At 38.1% G+C, this 26329-nt stretch overlaps 2 non-coding genes and 1 pseudogene across 2 annotated transcripts; 2 read left to right on the plus strand and 1 right to left on the minus strand.

Annotated features, from left to right (window-relative positions):
- The first annotated feature begins 13779 nt into the window (after positions 1-13779).
- Positions 13780-15471, plus strand: LOC148008988 (18S ribosomal RNA; annotated as a pseudogene).
- A 1875-nt stretch (positions 15472-17346) lies between these two features.
- Positions 17347-17420, plus strand: TRNAM-CAU (transfer RNA methionine (anticodon CAU)). The gene has a single exon. It is a non-coding gene; the product is annotated as a tRNA-Met (tRNA).
- A 5758-nt stretch (positions 17421-23178) lies between these two features.
- On the minus strand, positions 23179-23250 carry TRNAT-GGU (transfer RNA threonine (anticodon GGU)). The gene has a single exon. It is a non-coding gene; the product is annotated as a tRNA-Thr (tRNA).
- Between the last annotated feature and the right edge of the window lie 3079 nt (positions 23251-26329).

The following is a 26329-nucleotide window of genomic DNA, read 5'->3' on the forward strand; positions in this document are numbered from 1 at the left end:
AATCCAAACAAATAGCATCATAGACCAAAATCCATACTAACCTATCTTTTCTAAAAAAACTGCCCAAGGAAATAAAAAAGTTACTTCTAAATCGAAAATAATAAATAGAAAAAGGACCAAATAAAATCATATATCAAATCGACTTCTAGCATCACTAAAGAGATCGAACCCACGCTCGTAAGCTGACAATTTTTCTGGATCTGCCGTTTTTTTACCTGTAAATGTAAAAGAAACCATGATTAGGATAAAAGAAAGTAGCAAACTGAAGATAAAACAAATTGCAATAGGTGCAAACTCATCCATCGTTAAATACTTAAACAGAAAAGGATAAAAATCCACCACAGACGGCTCTAACGTACTACAAATGCTAGGCCATATATAGATTAGCTGCTGTATGCAAGCATCAGACGTTTGTTGGGTATCTCTTAATAAAGGCAGTAGCTGTTTGACTGTCTGCGGATAATAATTATCCCCCATTTCATGGTATTTACGAATGCATAAATTGGCTTTCCTTACAAATCCAGTAAAAGGTTCACCATAAGGGGAACCCTTGGATAAATAATCTCTTAGATTAGGTAATATTACCTGATGTAATTCATTTAAGGGTCTCGCCAAAGCTTCCCTTCCCGTGCTGTTATCGTTTTCAGTAAGGTATATAATATGATTAAGATGAGCGTCGAAAGAGTTCTTCAATGTCTGATATTCTCTCAAATTTCTAAGCAATGGATCCATATTTTCAATTTTTCTTTAAAATACTTAGGTATAGCAAAGACTTACTTAAGCTCTGCGGTCTGTTTCTGATGTTTATGGATATTCTTTGAATAATTTAAGAAATACAACAAATAATTTATATCAAATAGAAGAAAGAATTGATAATAATTTCTTAAAATTTATTAAGGATATCTGATCGTGTATCAAGAGGTAAATCTATTGAAAATATAGATGTTCCAGAAATGGTTAATAATGTAATCAAGAAAGACCATTTTTATTTGAGTCTATAGAAACAAATACAGTATCTACTCAAACTGAAAATATTCAATTAGATAATATTAATTGAATATATCCTTATTCAAAGCCAGTTCTCGTAACCTTTATTCAAAGCCAGTTCTTGTATCCTTATTTAAAGCCAGTTCTCGTAACCTTTATTCAAAGCCAGTTTTGACCAAAATATTCACCTTATCTTACAAAATTGATGTCAAATGACCTTTTTATTAAAAAAAAGAAATATGGCCAGATGGGTTTAGAGCGAATTTTTTTTTTACAACAAAGATTGCTATGGCGCAACCCGTTTGGATTGGCCGAATAGGTTCTTATTAATCGATTGTTATTATACAAGAATTCTTGTATCGCTCATGCAGATCTTCCATCTACCGGAAACCAAAGGATTCATTGCTTTTCCTTTTTTGTCGAACTTGTATAAACACAACCCTATTTGCACCTATCAGTTACGAACTTGCTATTGTTATGAAAGACAACCCCTAGGCTCAGTCACAGCAACGAGTACCGAACCGTCGTTCCCACGGCTACAGTACCAGGAGTTGCTGCTGAGCCAGCCCGTTCAAAACAGTACTTCTGTCTAGCAGAAACTATTAGCGACATCCCTAGAACAGTATTCGTATCGTGAACCAATGGCCACTTTTCCGGTCGAAGGAAATGCCTAATAAATAGTCAAATACTGCACTCTTTAGCTACTGTACTCCGGAAACAAAGTAAGGGAAAGCCCCGTACGTCAAGAGCTGCACTGCTATGAATCAAAGACTGTCTGCTCGCCGTTTCCGGCCAGTATTGCGGGTTCAATGGCTTTATACGAATTAGCTGTTTTTGACCCATCCGATCCCCAGAAATGGAAATTGTTAATACTGGCACTGTACCTTAAGTGGGAGATGGAATAGCCCGCATTCATGGTTCGAACAAAGTAATGGCTGGAGAATTGGTAGAATCTGAAGATGGTACAGTAGGCATCGCTTTGAATTTAGAATCTGATAATGTTGGCTAAGTACTGATGGGCGATGGTTCGACCATACAGGAAGGGGGTTCCGTAAAAGCAACGGGAAAAATTGCGCAAATACCAGTTAGTAATTCTTTCTTAGGCCTTTAAGCCAGTAAATGCTTTGGCCCAACCGATCGATGGAAAGGGTCAAATCCCAGCTTCTGAGTCTAGATCAATTGAGTCTCCCGCACCATATGGGAATTATTTCAAGACGTTCCGGTGGCGGAAAACGACCCGAATCTGCAGGAATTCGGGAAGGTTGAAGCAATGGCCAAACCTCCTTGAGGCTACAGCAATAACGTCATAAGCAATGACACTTAACTAAAGCACTTTATCCTCGCTTTCCACCTTTTATCTAGGGTTAGGAGGATCACGCGCCATAATGCCGGATCTCCATCTTTCTTTGTTGGTTGCTCTCCAGTCGCAGAATTATGAATAGTTTCACTAAAAATAAGTTTATTGGCTTGAAAAAAAAAATGAACCAATCCTTTAGCCTGGCAACCTGTACTATTTTTGCTGCCTCCAGCAACCTGTTGCAACTAACTTCATATTCAGGATGAAACAAGACAATTATGCCAGATAGTAAGGAATTACAAGTTTTCTGCACTAGAAAAAGCTAATAAATGGACTCGACCCATTATATATTTTTCCAGTAGTCATTTTAGGGACGTTTGCATGTACTGTGGGTCTTGCGGTTCCGGAACCATCAATGATTGGTGAACCAGCAAATCCTTTTGCGACTCCATTGGAAATATTACCCGAATGGTACTTTTTCCCTGTCTTTCAAATACTTCGTACAGTTCCCAATAAATTATTGGGGGTCCTCTTAATGGCGTCCGTACCGGCGGGCTCGTTGACCGTTCCTTTCATAGAAAATGTAAATAGGTTCCAAAATCCGTTTCGACGCCCATTGGTGTGGGTGGAAGGATCTCCTTGGCAATGTTTAAAGCGCTAGAACAGAAGGTGCGCCTGAAATTGAGACTTTTGATTCAAAAGGAGATGAACAGAAGGTTCAACACCCTTTTGATTGCACTATTGATGAACAGGTTCAACATAATCCTCCTTTTGCTAAATCAAAAGATGTTGAGGCAGAAGCTGAATCAAAAGCAGGGCCGTTAGGATGCTTAAAAGCAACCTCTCTTTAATGAACGAACGGTTATAAACATCAGAAACAGACCGCAGAGCCTAAGTAAGTCTTTGCTATGCCGTTGTATTTTAAAGAACGATTTGGATTTTAGCAACGACTGCCAAGACATACATTACGGTAAAGTCTTTCGAAAGACTATCAATAGGGCATCTGCATAACACATGCCGGATTGGATTTTTTGGTAAATGGGTCTTATACACAGTGTTATGATTACTGCATATTGATAAGAAATCTAGAGAATAATTTGAGATGAGGATACATAAAGAATTGCCAGTCATCGAAACGGAAGCACATAAATCGCATGAGAAGTTACTTTGGTTGAAACTTCACCATCCACTTGGAATTTAATCGGAAATATCTTTTTCTTATCGAACTGCTCTAGGGCTCTTTGCTATACCCTAGTATAATCAGAAATGAGATATTTATTTGCAAAGGTACAAGATGAAATTTTGTCTGCACAGACAAATCCAAACGCAGCAAAATCAAACATACAGAAAAAACGGTACGTACAAAAAAAGAAAAACGCATTAACAACGCTTAAAACCCAGTCAACGGGAGACAGTCAATTAAAAAGAATCTAGGCCTGTTTACTTTCAAAAAGACAAAATCGCATTGCCTTTTAATTGGCGGCTGTTCGGGATCCGTTTGAGATTGACATAAGTGAGTTCAATAAATCACGTGCCAGCTCCACACAGGCTTGGCCTCAGATTGTATACGGTCATAGCCACATATACAATTATGATTATGCATATATATGAAATCATGGCAGTTGATTGGGCAGATAAGTTGGGAATTGACTAAGAACGTAAGCCCAATTTCACTGCACTAGCCCGGTTATAGATAACATCAACTATATTTTACATTTCATGCTGACAACGTAAAGTGATTGATCTTTGTATCTCTGATTAATGAGGTCAGCTTTAAAGCGTACTCATGGCACTATCTATATTGCGACATTATGGATGCCTTGAGTAAAGGAAAAAGATTAGAGAACTTATGAAAGGTTACTGGAAGGGTAAGGCAGTAAAAAAATTGACCAATAGTGACAAGAGGTCCGCTGGAAGGAATGCGTCAGGGCGTATCACGGTTTTTTACTGGGGAGGTGGATTGAGGTGATTGTAGTGAAGAATTGATTGGAAACGGAGCACTTCATCTTTGGGCATTGCAGAAAGGATCGAATATGACTTAAATTGTTCTTCTTGGATTGCTTCAGTATGGTGGATCGAAGGAATGCTATGTGCCAGTGAGTGCAACTTGCTATCCTAGACCAAGTTGCTGTGCAGGTGGGGGATGCGCAGCTTCCTATGGGTGCAAAGAATTCGGCGCAAAATGCTAAGAAGGGATGAAAAAGAAACTATCAAATCTACGCATAGTCTTAAAAAACAGCCAAAGATAAAAAAAAAGTCAGTTACTGAGGCGTGCAGAGCAGATCGTACATCTTCCGTGTGACCCGTTGGTCTTAAGCAATGTCTTTCGTACAGCGATCTACGTTGTTCGCATAGGCAACGATAACTTCGAACAGATGTGGATATCCAATTCCGCCAAAAGCAAAAATGCGCAATAGATAGATTTTTGGGCCTTGAAAAGGAAATGGCTGCTTTTACAATTATAGAAACAAAAGATCCAAATCATAACGCAATGAATTCATGTGAATGAGCGTAAGCTCCGTAGCCTAAACACGGTCGGTGCTGACCACATTAAAGGCCAGTTATCTTATTGCGATGGCAAAAGAGGCCAAAATGGTGACGACTGAAAGCTTATCACTAAGCAGCCTTCCCAATCGTATGAGAAGAGAGGTCAATTGGCAAAGCCATACGCTCGTAGATTGTCTTGCGGGGTATAGCTCACATTCAAAATCTGATCGAGAAACGGGGCAACGCCCATGAAGCTCCGTAAACGGAAGGCCTGCCGGGCTGCATGCTCGTGAGTGCAATAGGATTCTTTGAGAAGAATAGGCCAACTTAAAGCCCTAAAATCTTAACCACGAAGGCTTATAAATAAAATGAACATACTTTAGGCATATCGATATTGGCGCAATCAACCATTAAAAATGGGTCTTTGGCAAAAGCCAGTGGTTATTTTAGTTCTTAGGAAGAGCCGTATGAGGCCATCAGTTTCATGTACGGTTCGGAAGCCAAGCTTTATCAGTAATAATGCAGCTTAGGCTAACACTCATATATTGGCTAGTTAGTGATTAGAACCGGGCAGGATGATAATAAATTGTAGTGAATCTAATCTTTTTACCTTGCCCGACACAGCTCGTGAAGGCCCAAAATGGTTGCTCCGCCATCTAAATGGTTCTCGGCTGCGCCTTGAAGTAGACTGGGTAAATTCTTATAGTGACAATAAATACGTACTTGACTCATATTTATGAATAATGGGAAATTGCACACTATTAGCTCATATGGCTAAAGGTTCATGGGTACATAGTATTGAACAGAATCCAGGTTAAGGTGCAAAATCGACTTGAGCCGCGGGAATCAAAGCCAAAATAATTGAGAAGGAGAGCACATAATGTATTGTGCGGCCATTTTTAGGTGTTCACAAAGCTACAGATTCTTGGTGTCGAGCCACTCTTGGTATAGTATCCAATTCTAATCACAGTATATGTAAGCTTGCTAAAGCGGGGTAACGCCGGTGGTTAGGCAGACGTCTTATCGTTCGAGGTGTTGCTATGAATCTGGTTGATTATCTATATGGAGGAGGCGAGGGACGTATGAAAGGAGGTAGACCTTCGGTGTCGCCTTGGGGAAAGCCCACTAAATGTAGTTTTAAAACAGTAGTGAGAAAGCGTAGAAATTAGTTTATGGCATGATTTGTATGAAAAAGCCTTTTTATTGATGCCTGCTTATTTGGTCACAAACAAAAAAATAATGTTGAATTTAGGAATTGATCCTTCTTTTAAGAGAGAACCTATATTTGAGGAAAATGGTTTATGGATAGATATCTTACCAAAAAAGATTGTAGACTCAAAAGTCAATGAAACTGATAAGCCAATCAATGGAACCGACAATTCAATTCTTGAATTGCCATTGTCTAATCTATTAGAGCCTTTATTACAATCTGACAAACATTTGTCATTAATTAGTGCCTTAGAGCGGAACCTACATGAGCTTAAAGAAGAACTACGAATAGAACGTTCCAAACGTAAGAAACTTAAAGAAAAACTTAAGGCTTTAGAGCAAAAGAACGAAGAAGACTTAGAACAAAGGGTACAAGAACGCGTAGCACAAACCTTGAAAGATAAAAAATGGCATGAAAAAGAGTTTGCTTCTATATGAAAAACCTCAAAAATAATCAAAATCAAAACGCTAATAATAAAATATGGCACAAAAGGCAAATCCGATTTCGGTCAGACTTAATCCGAACTATCATTCAGATTCAAGTCGGTTTAGTGAGGGCGACTGTAAAGCTATTAAATGACTTGCCTTAGCATGTCAATCAAAACATTACAGATGTCCGCAACGAAACAAACACAATTTCTTTAAAGGCCACCGCAAGCAACGGAAAGCACCCAAAAAGGCCAAAAAAAGGAACCAGAGCATATCATAAAAGACACTGAAGCTAATTGATTCTTAAGAGTGCTTCAACCGACCGTGTCTCCAAAGCGCAATGAAATATAGATATCATGAACGCAAAGTGCTACAGGGCAACCGGACTTAATTTTTCACCAACATTACAGCCTTTTGGTACATGCGTAGATCGTTGGCGGATGTATTTAGACATAAAAGGTCAGAGCCCTTCGTTTGCCCTGCGGCTTTGCGCGTTTGAAAGCTTCGATAAAGAATGAGAGCATTTAATGAAACCAGTGAACCACGCATCTAACCTGCGGGCTAAGACATGAGACCGACGGGTTGTAGTACCCGTTTACCGATTTTAATCTTAGTTACAAGATTAGCGGTGAGAGGAAAGGAACCTAAATTAATGTACCTATTCGACAGGGACATTGTACACTTAAGCAGTATAGAAAGATCGGATCGATCTTTGGATGGAGTTCGAGACATGCTAATTAATTTTGTTTTTTTAGTCCGGTGATTTGTTGAGAGACTTTGATCTGTAAATCAGTCAAGCTGTCCGATCGTGATGCCTTTTTTAAACAGTTAACAGCTCTAATTGTTCTATAGGAAGTTGCCTGTCTTCATTTCGCTTTCATCTAAGTCTCCTTTGCCATTTGGAATCCGTTTGACTAATATAGAAATGTTATAATTATCAGCTAAACCTCAGCTGATTTGTTTGGGAAACGGCAGCGTTTAGTATCTTATTGTGATAGCTGCGGTGTTGGATAATTTTGTTTCATTTAGCAGGCCTGTCTAAGAGACTTTTCTGTTTACCAAATAGCAGGACACATTGCATGCCTTTTGCGAAGCTTACGGTAAATGAGGGGTATGTTCAGAACCAAGAGCCACGGCTCAATTCCTTATCCATCTGCCGCAGCATTGTTATTTGACTTACGATGAAGTATTGAGTGGGTTTTCAAATACGTTTTGCATGCAAATAGCGTGAAATAAGAGTTTACGAGGTGAAGCACTTGATTCGCAGGCCTAATTTCTATGGCTAGGAAGACTTTTAGTAAAGCTATAATCAAAAAGCACGCAATAACGAGTTCAAATGATAACCTAAAACTAAAAGTAATACAAAGGGCAATTAAATGAGATGGAAACGAAATGGGCAAAACATCTCTAAAGGATAAAGAAAAGGCTCTTTCCCACATTGATAAAAATGAAAATTATTAAAATCAAGCCACATTGTCGTTCGATCACTAAAGAGAAGCAGGTGCAAGGAAAGCAAGTGTTTGTGTTTCCTTTCCTTCGACCCATCATGATATAGGCAACTTGAGTGAAAGAGCCGTATGATAGGCGACCATCTCATACGGTTTGGAGAGCACTTCATTCGGCTTACGCCAGTAGATAAAAGTTAAGTTATTTTATGACTTATATTGTAGTGCCGGAAAGTGATGGTCGACTCTATTTATTATTATAGAGAATTGTTATATTAAAATGTTGATCTTAAAAGGTTTTTTTGTGTCATTCTTTCCAGGATTTTCTCTAGGAAAACAACGAATAGAACTAAAGTAGGGTAAGAGAAGACTAGGTTAAAAGGGAATGGGACTAAAGAGAGGAATCGTGGGATTGAATCTCGTCTTGGTAGGTGTATTATTTATTATTTTCCTGAAAGGACATTCATTCATGTATTCTTTTTTCTGGTTTAATGATGTCCATCATTACTTTTTGGTTGATGATACTGTCGATGATGCCAATTGAAAGGGCGACCGGTTTGGTTTTTATATAAACGTATTGTATAAGCTATTGTATAGAGGCTTTGCACTTACCTTTGCTCGGTAACGGAGGCAAGGACCAAGGCATGTGTAATAATAAAAAATGACTTTAAAGGACTTTAGGCGTTGGCAGGACAAAAAAAGACCATTTTCTGGACCAAAGAGTCTACAGGCTTTGAAGGATAAGCCCAAAGCCTGAAGCGAGCCTGCTTTTGACACGGAGATAAGAGCAAGGGCTCACAAATCAAAGTCTTTCTTAGAACCAGCGACGACAGCTAATCATTAGTACGAAGTTCTGGGGCACGAACGCATGCTGCCTTACCCTATGCCTACCTGAGGTTTCGAATGGTTAGGCTAAATGACTTTACCTTAATTTACTCATAGCACAGAAATGGAAGGGAAAAATAGGAGGAACTACCTATATTATTGGGAACAAAAGACTAAATGACATCCCAACGCAGGGCATTTGATTAAGCAATAGACAAGCCATATAGGAAACAACGGTGAGATCTTTGAAAGGGAAAGCCCTGGAGAGAAATCAGAGGGCCCATATCATTTGCTGACCCCCTAAGGACTTAGAAGTAAGAAAGCACTTAGTGAATGTTAAGTAAAAAAAAAGGGGCCTATGTACTTGTTATGCTTTGAAAGCTAAGGGCAGTTGAAAATTGAAAGAAAATAATTTGATGGGGCAGAAATGCCAAAATGCGCCTTATTGCTTACATAATGAACAAGCGCTCTCGCTGAAATGAAGAGATAGCCTTAAGATAAAGCAGTAAAGTGACTTAGTGGTTTTGATTCGCTTTTAAAGGCAAAAAAATGGGGCAAGCCGAAAGCAAGCAAAAGGCCTTTTATTATACAGAATAAAAGCGATTTAGGACTGTCCCCATTCCATTTAACACTAACTAACTATTTTCTCTTCTGATTAAGTGGTTGGGAATTAAGTATGCTTTTGGAGCCTACTAACTTCGTTCGTAACCTCTTTTTTTTCAGGCGGATTTGATTGGAATTTGAGAAGTTTCTCTTATTCAAAATTTCTTGTGTTAAGGGAGGCTTAAATCAGATTATCCTAGCTGAGCCCCTTAAGCCCTCTTCTTACGAAAATAGGTCAATTCTAAAAAGGAACAATGAAAAGAACCTATTTCACGACTCGGAAAAGAAAGGACAATGTAATGTTCGAAAAAGATCTGTCAAGCGCAAGTAAAAAAGCCGTATGATGGGTGACTCGCATGTTCGGCTTGGAGAGCACTTATTTAGCCTGCATCATTCATTTACATAGGTCGGATAGCGTTTAAGAGACATAGATTTGTTTCTCTGAGATCTACATTTTATCATCATTCAGCTAATCATATAAAAATCTTAAGCCCTCTATCGTTAAGCGCAGGTAAACGATTGACTCTATCCTATTGGCCGGGGAACTGTACAGAGAATAAAAAAATTAGCTAGCGGATACGTCGATAAGGCCTCCGGAAACCCTTTGACAACCGCACCTTTCATGCCTTTGGTTGCGCAATATTATCTCCATGCGAAGAACTAAATTCATTTTGATCCTACTATGGTTAACATAATCGACGACAATCTTTTACTTTTCTCTCCTCTCTTCTTCCGTGGCAAAGATGTTACCCGATTTTCCGGTACAGTGGACAAGAAACAGAACTAATCCGAAGGAAGGAAACGATGCCTGTATATAGCTAATGTCTTATGTGAGAAAGCTAAAAATCTCTGCTGTCGATACTATTGTAATAAAGATACCTAATGTGAACGTACGAAACCTGTAGAAAAGGATTTATGCAGTAGTTACTCTTTTTTAAAAGGAGATGTCCGTTGACGCTTGTATGTAGCGAATGCTTGATTTAAGGGGACTAAGAAGATATGCAGTCATCGTTGCCGGAAAAGGATTAGATCTCGGTGGTCCGAAGTGTAATCCTTTTCACTTGATGAAACAAACATCAATACTTCGATTAAGCCGGTAAGAGTTGATTTTCCTTATTAAAGCGCTTTCTTAATTGCTTAGGAAATAGCTTGGGGACTGGAAAGAAGAAAATTATCTGTGTAAATTCGTGCATCCATATTCCAACAGATTGGAAATTGCGGGTATGTAAGAGGAATCCGCATTTGTTGTTCGGGTTGATTAAATGGTGCAGAAATTGCTTAAACTGAATACACCAGATATGGTTCGACCTCCCTACATGTATTTTCCGATTATATCGATTATGTGAGGGCAGAGGCATTTATTTGTTATGGGATCTCAGGCGTAAAGGTGTGGCTTCCACATTCGGTTTCGATATTCCAAAGGCAGTAATTTTATTTGGACGCTATATTCTTTACGTACAAAGTTTCGGAAATGTTGAAAGGGCAGACGTAAAGGTTGCAGAACGAACGGTACATGACTTAGTTATGGAAAATGTGGTATTAAAAGTTGTTTGCTAGGTCGTATTTTATATTAAACCATTGAAGCAGCACGTCGCGTTATAAGCAGACATTTTTAAAGAAATGGTTAAATACGGGTAAGGATTTTTGCAGATATTTTGATTATTCGTAAACTTACAGAAGTGAGAATGGGCAAAGGAAAAGGGAATCCCATAAGTTGGATGGCTCGTGTGGCGACGGGATAGATTTCATTTGAGATAGATGGTGTGCCTTTGTCAAATGCTTGAGAAGCGGCGAGATTAGCGGCGCATAGGCTATGTGTGTCAACTAAGTTTGTTTACTGGTCGTAATTGCAACGGCATTGCCCACTTCGTAAAGTGGGCGCCCCAAAAAAAAATGGTGTTTAATAACAAACAGTTTTTATTAGGTCCGAAAATTACGAATGTGTGCTTACTATTTAGCTATGGCATAAAATATTGTATTTAGTATAGTTTTCGTTTGAAGGTAGGTTTAGGCAAATCAACTGGCTGGTGCACCAATTTTATTATAGTATCGCAGCTTTAGCCGATATCAAATAGTTAATGACGTTAGAAGGTGCAAAATTAATTGGAGCAGGAGCAGCTACCACGGCCTTGGCGGGAGCAGCAGTTGGTATTGGAAACGCATTTGGTTTCTTGATAACTTCTGTGGTGTGAAATCTTTCATTAGCTAAATAACTATTCGGTTATGTGATTCCAGGTTTTGTCTTGACAGAAGCGATTGCCTTGTTTGCTTTGATGATGGCCTTTTTGACATTATTTGTATTTTAAATAAATTCACCGAATAACGAATGGGTTGTACCTGGAGCAGGGATGGGGGCTTGACTAATTCCTTCCTTCTTTTTGGTTTGGCCCTTTTGACCGAAAAGGTTAAGCATGGTAATTGATCATTTTATTTGAAATCAATAGAAACTAAGGTGTCTTTGGATTTTGGGCAATGACAGATTCGAACCACGTAAACGAGGCACTTTATTGACTGGGCTAATTGCCTTCATTATTTGAGCTAATTGAATAGAGGTTTTTATTTTGTTCAACGGTAGTTAGGATGTAAGGATAGATTCATTTCCTCCTCAAAAGACTGCACCATGATACAGGCTATTGTTTCGTCTTTTGGGACTCAACTAATTATCAATGCCCGTGGCATTCATTGGGATCGTTGGAGCTCAACTAACTAAACTATCGATGCCTATGGCTAACAAATTCATTTTATGCCCAAACAAACACGCAGACATGAGGATTTTTATTTATTTCGATCAAATGGATAAGGAATGTTAGCATTATTAATTAAAATAATCTATTGTATTAACCTTGGCTGCTTTCTGTCTGAGAGCCAGAGCAACTATGCAATTATTTGCGTTATCATAGAAATTTCGTATTTGCTTTATTTTCGAGACGCTATCTGTTTTTTTTTGTTTGATTTTTTTTTGGCATAAGGTAGATAATGAATTTATTTAGGAATTCGTATGCAGGAATCGAAAATGTAATCTGGCTGGTTTCCGATGGACAGAGCAATTTTCATGAATGTTGAGCACATACTTTGTGCCGGCAAAGCCGACGCAAGTTCCTTTTTTAAGTGCTAAAGCGTTTTAGCCTTTTGAACCAAAGCCAATAGGATGTAAATCGATCGACCTTTATCACCCCATATTATTATTTATAAGCCATAGCTTACTTCGATCTTATTTATCCTTCATAGAATCTTTGGAACTTTTTTGGCTGCTGCATTGTTAATTGGTATTTTTTTTTTGAAAGTTGGTCATTTTAGCCTTATTTTTGAAAGTTATTATTAATGTGCCTTCTTCGTTGGAAAGCATTTCCATTGGTTTATCTTAGGCCTAGTAAATTTCATTTTTTTAGCTTTGTCTTATTATATGAGTAATGGGGTTTGTCATTTATGGTAAGATTTCGGATTTATTTTAGATCTGTCTTAAGTTTATATTTTTGGAATCGTGATGTTATTAGTTGCGGTTTTTTTGACTTTTTCGAAATTTATTCAATTTTCCATTTTGTAAGCACGGGGAGTAAGCTAACCTCCCCAGGCAAAGATTCTATTTCGACAAACTAAACCTCTTCATCGAAAAATCAAAAAAAATTGAAATTGATCCTGGCTATGATGGTCTATATGTTGATGGACTGTTTCTATATCTTACCAATAAATAAGTTAATGGACTGTTTCATAATGTTCAACGTGTTGATGGACTGTTTCTCTATCTCATAATACTTACTAATAAGCTGTTGATGGATATGTATAACAATGTGAAAAAGGGATAAGAAAGAACCAAAGGACATTTGTTTTTAAAGAAAAAGAAGAAGATCCAATGCATTGGTTATGGTTTCGGTAAATGCATTGTACCATATTTCTTTCTTAATAAAAAAAGATGTTTCTAATTAAACTGTTTATAAGAGTTAAATGGGACAAATACATTGGTTATGGTTTCGGTAAATGCATTGGCTATGTTTTTGATAAATGCATGGGTTCTGGTTTCAGTAAATATATTATCTATGGTAAATGCATAGGTTCTGGCAATGATAAAATCATATCAAATATGTCTTTCATATAGTCAATCTTATTTGAAAGTAAATACATCGTTTTTTAAATGCATTGGTTCCGAGGAAAGCACTAGTTCAGGAGACTATATCAAAAACCAATAAGGAGAAAAGCCACTAAAAAACCAATAAAAACAGTTGTAATGACTATCGTACTTACCTAAAGCGTTAGCTTCTCGTCAATTCCTTCTATTTTCAGCCATACTTTACTCTCCTGCAATGAATCCTTTGGTTTCCGGTAGATGGAAGATCTGCATGAGCGATACAAGAATTCTTGTATAATAACAATCTTTGGTATCCGGAATGTAAGATGATTCGCCTTGCCAGTGGCCGTTCCGCTTACGGTTGTTAGTAAAAGCTAATAACTTACTAAGAAATCATCATCAACCTGCCTCATATGGCAGAAATTCACTAAAAAATTGGGCTTGATCCTGGCCCAGAATGAACGCTAGCGATATGCTTAACACATGTAAGTTGGATGTCATTTCTGTTCCAGTTTTATGGAATAATTGAAAAAAAAGTAGCAAACGGGTGCGTAACGCGCAGGAATCTGCCAAACAGTTCGGGCTAGATCCCGAAGCAACGCAAGCAATAAAGCTATGCGAGAAGATAATAAAGCGCTGTTTGATGAGCCTACGTAGTATTAGGTAGTTGGTTGGGTAAAGGCCAACCAAGCCTACGATGCTTAGCTGATCTTTTCGGATGACCAGCCACACTGGGACTGAGATACGGCCCAGACTCCGCCGGGAGGCAGCAGTGGGGAATCTTGGACAATGGGCGAAAGCTTGATCCAGCAATATCGCGTGGGTGAGTGAAGAACGTCGCAAACGCGAGGAATGGCAATACCGCTTGTAAAACCCTTTCGTCAAGTGTGCGATGGTGACAAAACTTAAAGAAGAAGCCCCGGCTAACTCCGTGCCAGCAGCCGCGGTAAGACGGGGGGGGCAAGTGTTATTCGGAATGACTGGGCGTAAAGGGCACGTAGGCGGTAAGTTAGGTCGAAGGTTAAAGACGCCAGCCCAACTGGCGGAATGCTTACGAAACCAATTTACTTGAGTGAGATAGAGAAGAGTGAAATTTCGTGCGTAGGGATAGAATCTGGAGATACACGAAGGAACGCCGAAGTAGCGAAGGCAGCTCTTTGGGTCTCTACTGACGCTAAGGTGCGAAAGCTTGGGGAGCAAACGGGATTAGATACCCCGGTAGTCCATGCCGTAAACGATGAGTGTTCGTTTTTGGTCTGCGGATCGGAAGCTCAGCTAACGCGTTAAACACTCCGCCTGGGGAATACGGTCGCAAGACTGAAACTCAAAGGAATTGACGGGGGCTTGTACAAGCGGTGGAGCATGTGGTTTAATTCGATACAACGCGCAAAACCTTACCAGCTCTTGACATAGAAACACTTGGCGTATGCACATTTGACATATGAACTAGTGTACTTGTTCTTAACGGGATAAGATAAAAATTCGTACAGGTGCTGCATGGCTGTCGTCAGCTCGTGTCGTGAGACGTTTTTGGTTAACTCCTATAACGAGCGAAACCCTTGTTTCATGTTGCTAAGACATGCTGTTTACAAAGGATCCATGCCGTCTTTCATCAGCAGCCGTACAGCTCAATGGTTGCTTGAGATCGACGGTATTCTTTTTATTGGGTGTTGCACTCATGAAAAACTGCCCGTAGTTTTACTATGGAGGAAGATGGGGATAACGTCAAGTCCGCATGGCCCTTATGAGCTGGGCTACACACGTGCTACAATGGCAATTACAATGGGAAGCAAGGCCGTAAGGTGGAGCGAATCCGTAAAGATTGTCTAAGTTCGGATTGTTCTCTGCAACTCGAGGACATGAAGTTGGAATCGCTAGTAATCGCGGATCAGCATGCCGCGGTGAATATGTACCCGAGCCCCGTACACACCGCCCGTCACACCCTGGGAATTGGCTCCGCCTGAAGCATTGAGCAGGGATCACTTATTAGTAAAGTGCATTATGCTTCCGTTAAGTGTAATTCACTTTAGTTTTAAAGGTGTTTCCGCTACATATTATGGTTGGGTCAGTAACTGAGGTGAAGTCGTAACATGGTAGTCGTAGGGGAACCTGTGGCTGGATGGATTCTTCCAGAAAGATGAAGATACAAGCTAAAAATCTCATATATGCGTTAATTAGCCTATTTTTTATCTGTTATTTTAATGATATTTTACTAGTAGCTAAAGGGCATTTTTGATGAAATCATTGTGGCCATTGTTTGTAGCTCAAGGAAGGAACCTTGCCAAGGAGATCCGGATAGTCCTGCTAGAAATAAGTTTTTAAAAAGCCCACATTACGCAAATGGGTTGGCTGAAAGCTAGCCTACGAGCTTTATAGTATGTACATAATGTGGCTATGTCATATGGTTAAACGATCTGCCATCTGCGAAATTAGGATCCTGGCACTGAAAAAAAAAGTATTGGCTAGTTGCTTAATCCATGCATGACTATATAAAATAAGGAATCTCCGATAGTAAGTTTCATATAAGGCTATAATAAAATTGCCCCCATTGTAGTTATCCATGGGTTGCCTCCATGTAACCGTGGGGCAAATTGAGAGGAAACAAAGCAGCTTAAAATTTTCTCTCAAAGAAAACCTCGTAACATTCCCAAAATGTGAAACCTAGACGGTACCTGTTAAGTGGTAGAAATAGGGTCTCTAACTCAAAGGGGAGCCACTATTACGTACTTGAAAAAAAGGGTATTTGCTTTGACGAATTTGTTGTCTCTTATTATTACACATGCTCGGTAAATTAGTTTTCAAATAACTAGGTAAGGGAAACAAAAAAGTATGTCAAAATCACGTATATGGAAGCGATACGAAAAAGGCGTTATGGCCTTAAAAGCACTCCCTAACCCAGATTCAGACCGATAAGTGAAAGAGAGTAAGTTGAAATGATATGAATAAGGGATACTCCTGTGTGTGTAAAAAAAAGAGCGTTACTTTCCGTTACGATCGTTTCGGATATTCCTTAAAGCTGATCTACGCATAAGAGAAACCAATGATTTAGACTATAAAAGATAGATCGGGTGAAAACATGCCGTCCTAACGTAGCCAAAAGTTTTGTCATTTCGCATTACATAGGGTATGCCATTTCGATATTTTATTTCTGTATATAAAAGGATAGCGGTTGATTAGGGCCTTTATTTAGACAGCTGATTAAACAGAGCATTGTTTAGGATGTAACCCCATTATAGCTTCGAGCTGTGTACAAAAGGTTCTTAACCTTATTGTTTGTTAACATTGAAATGAAGTTCCTTAGCGTTGGCCTTTTCGATGTAACTTTATTGACATTTATTAGTTATGAGCTTATAGGCTTAAAAGATATTAAGCTTGGTCACAGCAACGGATACTGGATTATTACTTTTATGGCTATAGTATAGCGGAGTTGTTGTTGAGCTAGCTTATTTGAAACAATACTTTTGTTTCATAAAAGCTATTAGCGACCTTTAAGCAGGCAAGCAAATAGTATTTCTATTAAATCACGTAAGAGACCAATAATCACTTTCCCGGTTGAAACCACTGGCTTGAACATAAAAGCATATGATGACAGAAACAATTAGGCTCTGCTCCATATCTTAACCATTTATTGGTTGCCATATTAGTAACTTAAAGTCGGTATGGTTAAAGATACTGTCTTGTCACTTTGGTTCCATAATTTGAAGTTCTGGTTGTGTCTAGCGTATCATTAGCGTTGAATCTAATTTCAGTGGTCATAGTCGCTTAGGAGCGGACTCGAATCACTTACTTAAAGATTTTCAGTCTTTTGCTCTAACCAACTAAGCTACCTAAACTGCTATAGGAATGGCAGACAAACCATTGATATTATTATCTAAGATTACTCAACAAAGCATGTATTAATGATTAAAGCTAGCCAAATAGGTTATGAAGTTGGTTTATGAAAAGGACTTTAAGTTCGTTCCATTGCTTGTGACAAATTGATCGAATTGATAGTGCGCTATGGGCTTATAGTTTGAATGGTTAAAACGTGCCGCTCATAACGGCAATATTGTAGGTTCGAATCCTGCTAAGCCCATATTTGTGATGGAAGCTCAATTTTTTCGTCTCTGGCCTTGCCTTTTTTTTTGGGTTACCTTTCTATGGAGTATCGCCAAGTGGTAAGGCATTGGTTTTTGATACCAACAAGCAAAGGTTCGAATCCTTTTACTTCAGCTCTGTACGACTATTATTTGTTTCAAAGGGTTATCATTTACCAAAAGTGTAATTTGTCCCTTTCCGCAATTCCTTTAGGCATGAAAGTTAAGAGGTTTCGTTTTGCCATATTATTGGCTTTATTTCTTAGAAATGTAGAAGCTAAAGGGTTAATGCATATTTGTCTATAAGTTAAGGTATTGGTTTTAGTTAGCAAAACCATCCGATTTGCCTGGCCAATAAGGATTTCATACAAAAAAACTACAAACAATAAAGGTAAAATAAAGTCAATTATCCACCCCAAAGGGTTAACTCCGTTATCACATAAAAAAATAAACAAGTTGCAAATATGCCACTACGAACAGCAAACAGACACGACTACAAAAATTAGAAAAAACCTGTCATCCACGATATAGATGAAGTATAATAGAATCCCTTAAATCTCTGAGTGAAGTATTTATATCCGTTAAGTTTTGACGAATTCCTATTCCTAACTCATTATTCTCAAGGAGAATTATATCTATAGGTATTTTCTCTATTTTTGCATATAAATCTGTTGTGTTTTGATAAATAGAATTGTATTCGCGTAGAAGATATTTCGGGACGGGTTGATAACATGACCAACTTGTAAACTCTTTTCAATAGATTCAGAATCCATGAGAACCCGACTAGCTAAACCATTTCAATCAACAAAGATTTTAGCTTTATTTTTATCTTCTGCAGTTACTTCTATAATATTTCCGATTGCCAAATTTCTTAACTATTAGATCATTTGCCAACTGAAGCCATTCTCTAATCCCTTGATAATGTTGGCCAGTAGCCATGATATTCTCATAGTTAAGAAAAAGACAAAAAGCATTATGAATAACATCTGACCATTCTTTATCATATATTTTGATAGAATTATATATTTCTAAAATATTAATTAATTTCTGACAGCAAGAAAGAGAATTCATGTTATTCATTAAATTCTTTGGTTTATATGCATACAGTCCCGCGGGGAGGCAAAGCCTGCCCCTTCAATAGAAGCTTTAACAACAATGCCTTATATTTGCTTGTTTCAGCGTATTTTGTGGATAGTTTCTCAGAAATCTATAGCATTCTGTTGGAACACATCCTGTCTTTTAACCTTCGTAGTTCTATGCATAGTTGATATTATAGCTCCAATCATGGCTACTAACAAAATAAGACTAGACACTGGAAACGGGACCAGATAATTGGTATAAAGTAAATTGCCCAATGCTTGCAAATTTGTCCAGCCTTATATCTTTTCAGCATACACTGTATATCTTGGATAGATTGTATTTGAATGGCTAGATAATACTGGGATGTAATCATTATCTAGAATGACAAAGATTTCTAACCGAGAAATTAATCCAATAGTACCACCTACCGGTAAATAGCGCAATATATTTTCATGAATTTCCGCTATTTTAATGTCTAACATCATCACTACAAATAAAAATAATACGGCAATAGCACCTATATAAACTATTGAAAAGATCATAGCAAAGAACTCAAGACCTGACAAAAGTAGTGAACCAGAAGTGTTGCAAGAAACGAGGATGAGAAGGGAAACGGAATGGACAGAGTTTCTAGCACATATGACCATAATAGTAAAAACTAAACTCAAGCCCGCAAAGACGTCAAAAAGTAGCATGGTTTTTTCGTTTATTTTTATTATCATATATTAATGACGGTTTGTTCTTATGTCAAATTTGACCCTAAAGATTTGGCAATCACGTAGTAGCACCAAGCTTATCATTACTTGGGGAAGACCCGATGCGATAAGGATACACAATCGAACGCCAAATTGATTTGCATAACCGCAAATGGCAAGCCATCCGGGCATGTTCCATTTGGTGATGGCGGTTGTTCAGGACTGGTTTCCTTTATAGCCGAAAGTTCTCCAAAAGTATGAAAAGCCGGAGGACTTTATATCATCCATTCCAGTGTGGTTGAATCTTATTCACCAGCCCGAGGACTCGAAGCACACTTGTCTTCGCTACTCAGAGTTTTAAGAACAACTACAAAAAGACGAAAGATCCCCAATACAAAGACATAAAAGCCAAAACTACTTAAAGCATTCCATTCGCCGTAAGCATCTGGATAATCGGGAATGCGACGGGGCATACCCGAAAGCCCTAAAAAATGCATTGGAAAAAAAGTCATATTTACACCTTTATTCTATTTATTGTGTTTGGTTCTTTGCATTTTACATTCCATTTTGTACCCTTTTTAAAGCCGCTCCGTAAAAGAAAAGTCTCCCCTCCTGTGTTGGCTGAAGTAACGAAAGTCACTTTGGACTCTCAAAAATGCGCGAAAGTCTCGAAATTCTCTTTCAATTATGAAGGTTCCTTTGACAAAAGAGTGGTGGCGATTGAAGAGTGAAATTCTATCCAATTTCTCTATACTTTGACGGGATAATGAGTAGAGATCATCATAGCAAGTTTTTCAAAAAATTTATACATAATGCGCCCCCGTAAGACGCTTCGCGTCAAATAAGTAACATATGTCGACTCTTGAGTCGGGAAAGATCTTCCAGATTTGTTCTCATTCCGTGTATTTACGCGTTTTTAACCACAAAAGTTCTCTATTGCTGATTCAACATTCCCGATTGAATTAGGAGATGCCTTTGAGATTACAGTAATTTCATGTGGTTTAGGGACTTCCAAGATATGATTGTAATTAGTTTTTGATGGCGAATCTTAACACGATGCATTTTCATAATAGGAACGAAGTATACTTAGGGTAAGCGTAAGGAAGCTCTTTTTATTTCGTTATTTATGTAAAAATTGTAATGCAAAATAGATCATCCGCTCTAAAAGCGAGCTCTTATCGCCCCGTTCACTATGTGAACGGAAGAGCCGGGAATAAAGGTTAACTATCTAATTCCTTTATAATAACTTGAAAGCAGCTGAGTCTCTTTGAAGACCAGTTTACAGTTGAAAATATGGCAATGACAGTATTACGAGGTTTAATCGTTTATATAATATTACTTTATTTGGAAAATTTCTTACCTTGCTGTTCAAAGTCCTAAAAACAACGGGCCCTTTCTATCTAATTTAGATTAGGTTTTGTCGTCTTTTCCGATCTGGATAAAAGGTCATGAGACGAGTGGTCGAATAGTTTGGTTTGCTAAAAAAGGGATTCTATCCGGATCCGTTGGTAAAGTTTTTTAACCTAATCGATAGGTTACATGGCTTGCCTGCTATTGAGCCGGCCAGAGTGGCGTAATATGAAATCTTCTTAGTTCACGTAAGCGAATTCTCCCATGAACCAATAATATCAATAGCGTAAGAGCTTAACATGTCGACAAGCCATTATGATGTCTTTTAGTCGTCCCGTATATACATGGATATATAGAGAAGTTGCTTTTTATGATCATCCTAAGGCGAATTGCCTTTTTTTGCATCATTGTTTAGTTGATAAAAGTGTATCGGAATGCACGGCACGATTTGCCATTGAAATAAAAAACAGAAAAGGCTTTTTTTTTGATCCGCAGCTGTCGTCAGTAGTTAAGCAAAGGTTTTTCTTTTTGTCCTTCCTGGTGCAGAGCAGGGCAATTGGTTTGCTTCTGTTCCGTTAGACGCATAATCCAAGCATACGTTTTTGCCAGACAAAACGAACTGCCATAGATATCGGGAGGTGATAAAAGGAATTCATCAAATAAATAACATGAGCGTTTCTCGAGAACATCCCTATCATTTGGTTGATCCAAGTCCATGGCCTTTATTGGGTTTAATAGGAGCTTTAGCTAGTACCACAGGTGCGGTTATGTATATGCATTCATTTACGGGAGGTGGAATATTTTTGAGTCCTGGTTCGGGATCAATCATGCATACTATGCTTATATGGTGGCGCGATGTTGTACGTGAATTTACCTATGAGGGACATTACACCAAAGTGGTATAATTAGGACTTCGTTATGGCTCTCTTTCGTTTATTGCTTCGGAGGTTATGTTTTTTTTAGCTTTTTTCTGGGCCTTTTTTCATTCCTTCTTAGCGCCCACGGTAGAAATTGGAGCTATTCGGCCTCCTAAAGGGATTGAGGTCTTAGACCCTTGGAGAATTCCTTTTCTAAACACTATTATTTTATTGTTCTTTGGAGCTGCCGTAACTTGGGCCCATCACGCTATACTTGTGGGTTTAAAGTAAGAAGCGATTTACGCTTTAGTAGCTACTGTTTAGTTGGCTTTGGTTTTTACTGGGTTCTAAGGGATGGAATATTATGAAGCACTTTTTACCGTTTCCGATGGTATTTATGGTTTTACTTTTTTTTTAGCTACTGGGTTTTATGGATTTTATGTTATTATAGGGACCATTTTTTTAATAATATGCAGTATTCGTCAATATATGGGTTATTTTAGCCCCTCACATCACTTCGGTTTTGAAGCAGCTGCTTGGTATTGGCATTTCGTGGACGTGGTTTGGTTATTTTTATTTGTTTCTATTTATTGGTGGGGAGGTTTCTAAAAAGGCATGGGCCTGGCCTCGCCATCTTCTAAACGAAAGAAAAATAGCCACTAAACCTGCTTAACAAAACAGAAACGCTTCGCTTTCCAAATTTGGCAAACTATCACAATATTTGCTCAAAAAGGAAGGGTTTCCTTAATTAAAAAGGGGGTGACCCCCGCTTTCTCCCACAGAGTGCCTCAGCTTGCCTATCCTTTTCCTTCTGCCTCTCCTACCCTTAAATCTCCCCTTTGACTCTTTCTATCTCATTATCTTGAACATGAGTAGAAGTACCAATTATGTGACAATTCAAAGATTTCTTTTTTTCAAACTATTCCTTTTTTTATTTCCTTCGACAGAAACAATAATCCAATGAATTTAGACAAGGAGAATATATCGAGCATATTATAGCAACTTTATAGATTGCTAAGAAAGCATAATCAAAATAGATAACAAAATTATATTTTCAAGGCAAAAAAGAGAATTTGGAATGAGAATAAAGCAGTACTAAGTCTTGGGTTTGTATCTAAGCAGCCAATCTCTTTCGGATTGAAAGGGAAATCAGGAAAGATTTTTCCGGATGTTGGAATCCCTCCCAGAGGCAAAACCTTTCCTTCACAGAGAATCAAAGAGATTCTTTAGAATATTTATGAATAGTGATGGAAATCTGCGGGTAGCAATGATCCAGATTAGATCCTCACGAGAAGAATAACCAAATTGCTTAAGTTACGAAAAGTTATATTTAAAAATATATAGAATAAAAAATAGATATATCTACTGTAGATAACTTCATTTTTCTCAATGCTTCCGTTCGAATTGGTCAGGTAAGGAATAGCGGAAAAGGCTAAACCCTTTATTATTACCATATTTTTTTCTTATTAGTTATAATAAGAATTTTTTAAAACACTTCAAAATAGTTTATGGGGGGGGTTAGTTTACCTGGCAGTCCACCCTTGTCATTAATTTTACATTATGATATTAATCATATTCTATTGATTATAGAAAAAAAGAAGTTGAATTGATATCTATAAAAACGCAGTATTGTCGTGCCTGTAGCGCATAGCAGTAAAAAAAAATAGATATAACATATTCATAATATAAAAAAAATATATAAAGACGGGTTGGGGGAACAAAATAATAAACCGAACCTAATCTTGGAATCTAATTCTGCCAGTAGATGTTCAATTAGCCCTTTATCGGACTTGAACCGATGTCTTATGCCTTACCATGGCATTACTCTACCGCTGAGTTAAAAGGGCTTGTAGATATGCATTATTGAAAATGTAGAGTGGAAAACACTTGTAGCAAGACTATCTACTTCAATTAATTGAATTTAACCTTTCATTGAAAGGCTCCCCCCGTTCTTTTTTCTCCCTTGTAAAACACAATTCAATGAAAACTCTTTGATTGAATATCAAAAAGAATGTTTCACCAATTCTTCCAAGATATATAACCTTGTCTCCAACGATAAGAAGAAGATATGACAAAGGAAGCAACTAAGCGTCATAAAAAGTATTGACGAATTTTCGCGTTTTTCTTTTGATTTACAAGATGGAAACCTAAAAGAAGTACATAGAAGGGTTTAATTTAAAAGGATTTTTTGATTGTTTCTTGAAATTCTTAAGAAATAGGGCTTTAATTCGGTAAATCAACGGAGAAAAAGAATTGGATTGAAGGGATTAGGGTCATATTGGACTATTTCAAAGATGAATGAACATATTCCTTTGCGGAGACAGGATTTGAACCCGTGACCTCAAGGTTATGAGCCTTGCGAGCTACCAGGCTGCTCTACCCCGCGTGGCTAACCCCCTTTTCAATGTAATTATTATACATTTTTTTCAATAATTACATTGAACATCAGTAATTCCTTAGTCAAATACTAAATAGAGAAGGGGACTAATGGCTTGTTGAATTACCTCAAGGATTTCCTCTGTATGAAGTGTAAAGAAGGATTACCCTTTAATCACCAACTTGCTTTTTTTAAACCAGGTAACAAACAAGCATGTGCCATTTCACGCAATACGTGCCTGGATAAACCAAAATATCGAGAATTCGATCTAGGTCGTCCGGTTAGCGAGCATCGATTACGTAAGCGAGTGGGAATACTGCTGCGCGGAAAGGACCGCAACATTTCTAGAATCTCCAACTTCTTTTGTATCGATGAACTCTTTTTCATCTCCCGTTTCATGGACTGACGAACACAATCATACTTCTTTACCAATTTCTCTTTCCTTTTCTCTTTTTCAATAAGACTCTTTTTTGCCATGATTAATGAATAAAAAATATTGAAATAAAATTTTGGATTGAACCAACTATATTCATAATTTTTCCTTCTATCCTACTTTTTTTTTCTCAAGAATAAGTTCAAGTCGTGAACGAGACGGGTTGAGCTTACCCTTGGATTCTTTCAAAACAAAGATAAGCTCAACGCAAGGGCAGAATAGCGAGTATACATAAATGGAAACACTCTATCTTTTTTTTTTTTTTGATATCTAACCAAATTTACCGGATGTAGACGCAATGAGGAATGCGGCGTAGGTGAATACGTAACCTACAGAAAAATGTGCCAATCCCACTAATCTTGCTTGAACGATTGAAAGAGCTACTGGTTTATCTTTCCATCGTATCAAATTAGCCAGGGGTGTACGCTCGTGGGCCCAAGCTAGAGTTTCAATCAATTCCTGCCAGTATCCTCGCCAAGATATGAGAAACATGAATCCAGTAGCCCAAACGAGATGACCAAAAAGAAACATCCATGCCCAAACGGATAAACTGTTCATGCCGAAGGGGTTGTAACCATTAATAAGTTGTGACGAATAACGCCATAAATAATCTCTCAACCGGCCCCGGCAGCCCCGTTAGGCCTGCCCGGCAGCTTAGTTCCCTCTACCACTATGGAAGGCCGGGTGTATCCCTTGGCAGATGATCTATCGGGGTGTGTGGAACGGCTGAAACGCCGTTGTGAGAAGAGATCAGCTTGACCTCGAAGAGCTTGTCCGGGTTCTGCGCACCCGCCATACTTTCCTACCAGCGGAACTTGGAAATCCTGGCCCGGGTTCGGAATGACGTGTTTGTTTTTAATAATCTTGTGGAAAAAGTAGATATATTGGTTATTTCATTCCACTAGTAAGTAATTTCTCCTTGAGTTTCTACTCATTTCATTGAGTTTACCTTCTAAAAGAGTTTTACTTTGATTTTTAAAAGGATGTTCTTTGAAATTAACTGGAAAGTGTTGCTGCATTAATCGTAAGGATTTACTCCAATATATAAAGTAATCATAATATAATTTACCTTCTTTTATCATGTCTTGCAACGATAATACAGGCAATTCGTTATCAAAACGATTGCTTAAGTTGAAATCTTCTTCTTTTTTGTCCTCTGGCTCGCCCAACCCTTTTTCATTAACCCGTTTCAATTTTAAGTTGAAATCTTCTTCTTTGTCCTCTGACTCGCCCAACCCTTTCCTATTAACCCGTTTCAATGAATTAACAACTTCATCTATTTCTTCTATAATCCTATCGTCTTCTCCTTTCAGAACCTTATCGTCTTCTTCTACTTCCTTTACTTCAGATGGTTTTATTGAAGAAGGATTATCCTTAACCGGTGTTATTGAAGATGGATTGTCCCTAACCGGTTTTATTGAAGATGGATTTACAGAAGATGAATCGCCTTCAGACTTATCTGAATCAGAAGTATGCTGTTTGCTAATATTTCAATTAGATGCGCTAGTAGATGGTAATGCTATATTTTTTGAAGATTGAACTTTATCAATAAATATATATAGCGCACTCACTATTTTAGATATTCTCTCTTTAATAGGATTGTAAGTCAGCTAGCCAAATGAAATTAAAGTCAACAACAATAATAGCCAATAGGTCAGCACAAAACCGTGTTGCTAGATCAGCGCAGAACCGTTCGTTCCTGCTTTAAGGTCAGCGCACGTTTTAAGGTCAGCTAGCCGATCAGCACACGCATAACGTCTCAAAGTCAGCTAGCCTTAGAAATCGACACAAGTTTTAAGGTCAGCGAAACAAACACAAATGCTAGCCAGCGAAATAAACACAAATGCCATCATTCTTTGATGTTTTCATGAGAGAAGCAGCCAGGAATGCGTCAAAGGACCTTAACTTGGGTGCATCTCAGCCTACATAGTTAAACCACTTCACCGCATAATCGGACGTAGAAAGAATGCGAAACAGCCATTGTTTGGTTGTTTTTGCTAGTAGATGGCATTCTAGTTTCTATCCCTTTCCGCTAGAATTTCTCCATACCTTGAAAGTTCTCCTTGAGCAACTATAGGTTTCTGGTGCATGTAAGTATTATTGTTAGAACGTTCAT

This window comes from Lygodium microphyllum, unplaced genomic scaffold, assembly GCF_053477565.2.
Source record: "Lygodium microphyllum isolate KBCC unplaced genomic scaffold, Lygodium_microphyllum_v1.1.10 scaffold_42, whole genome shotgun sequence".
Classification (NCBI taxonomy): Eukaryota; Viridiplantae; Streptophyta; class Polypodiopsida; order Schizaeales; family Lygodiaceae; genus Lygodium; species Lygodium microphyllum.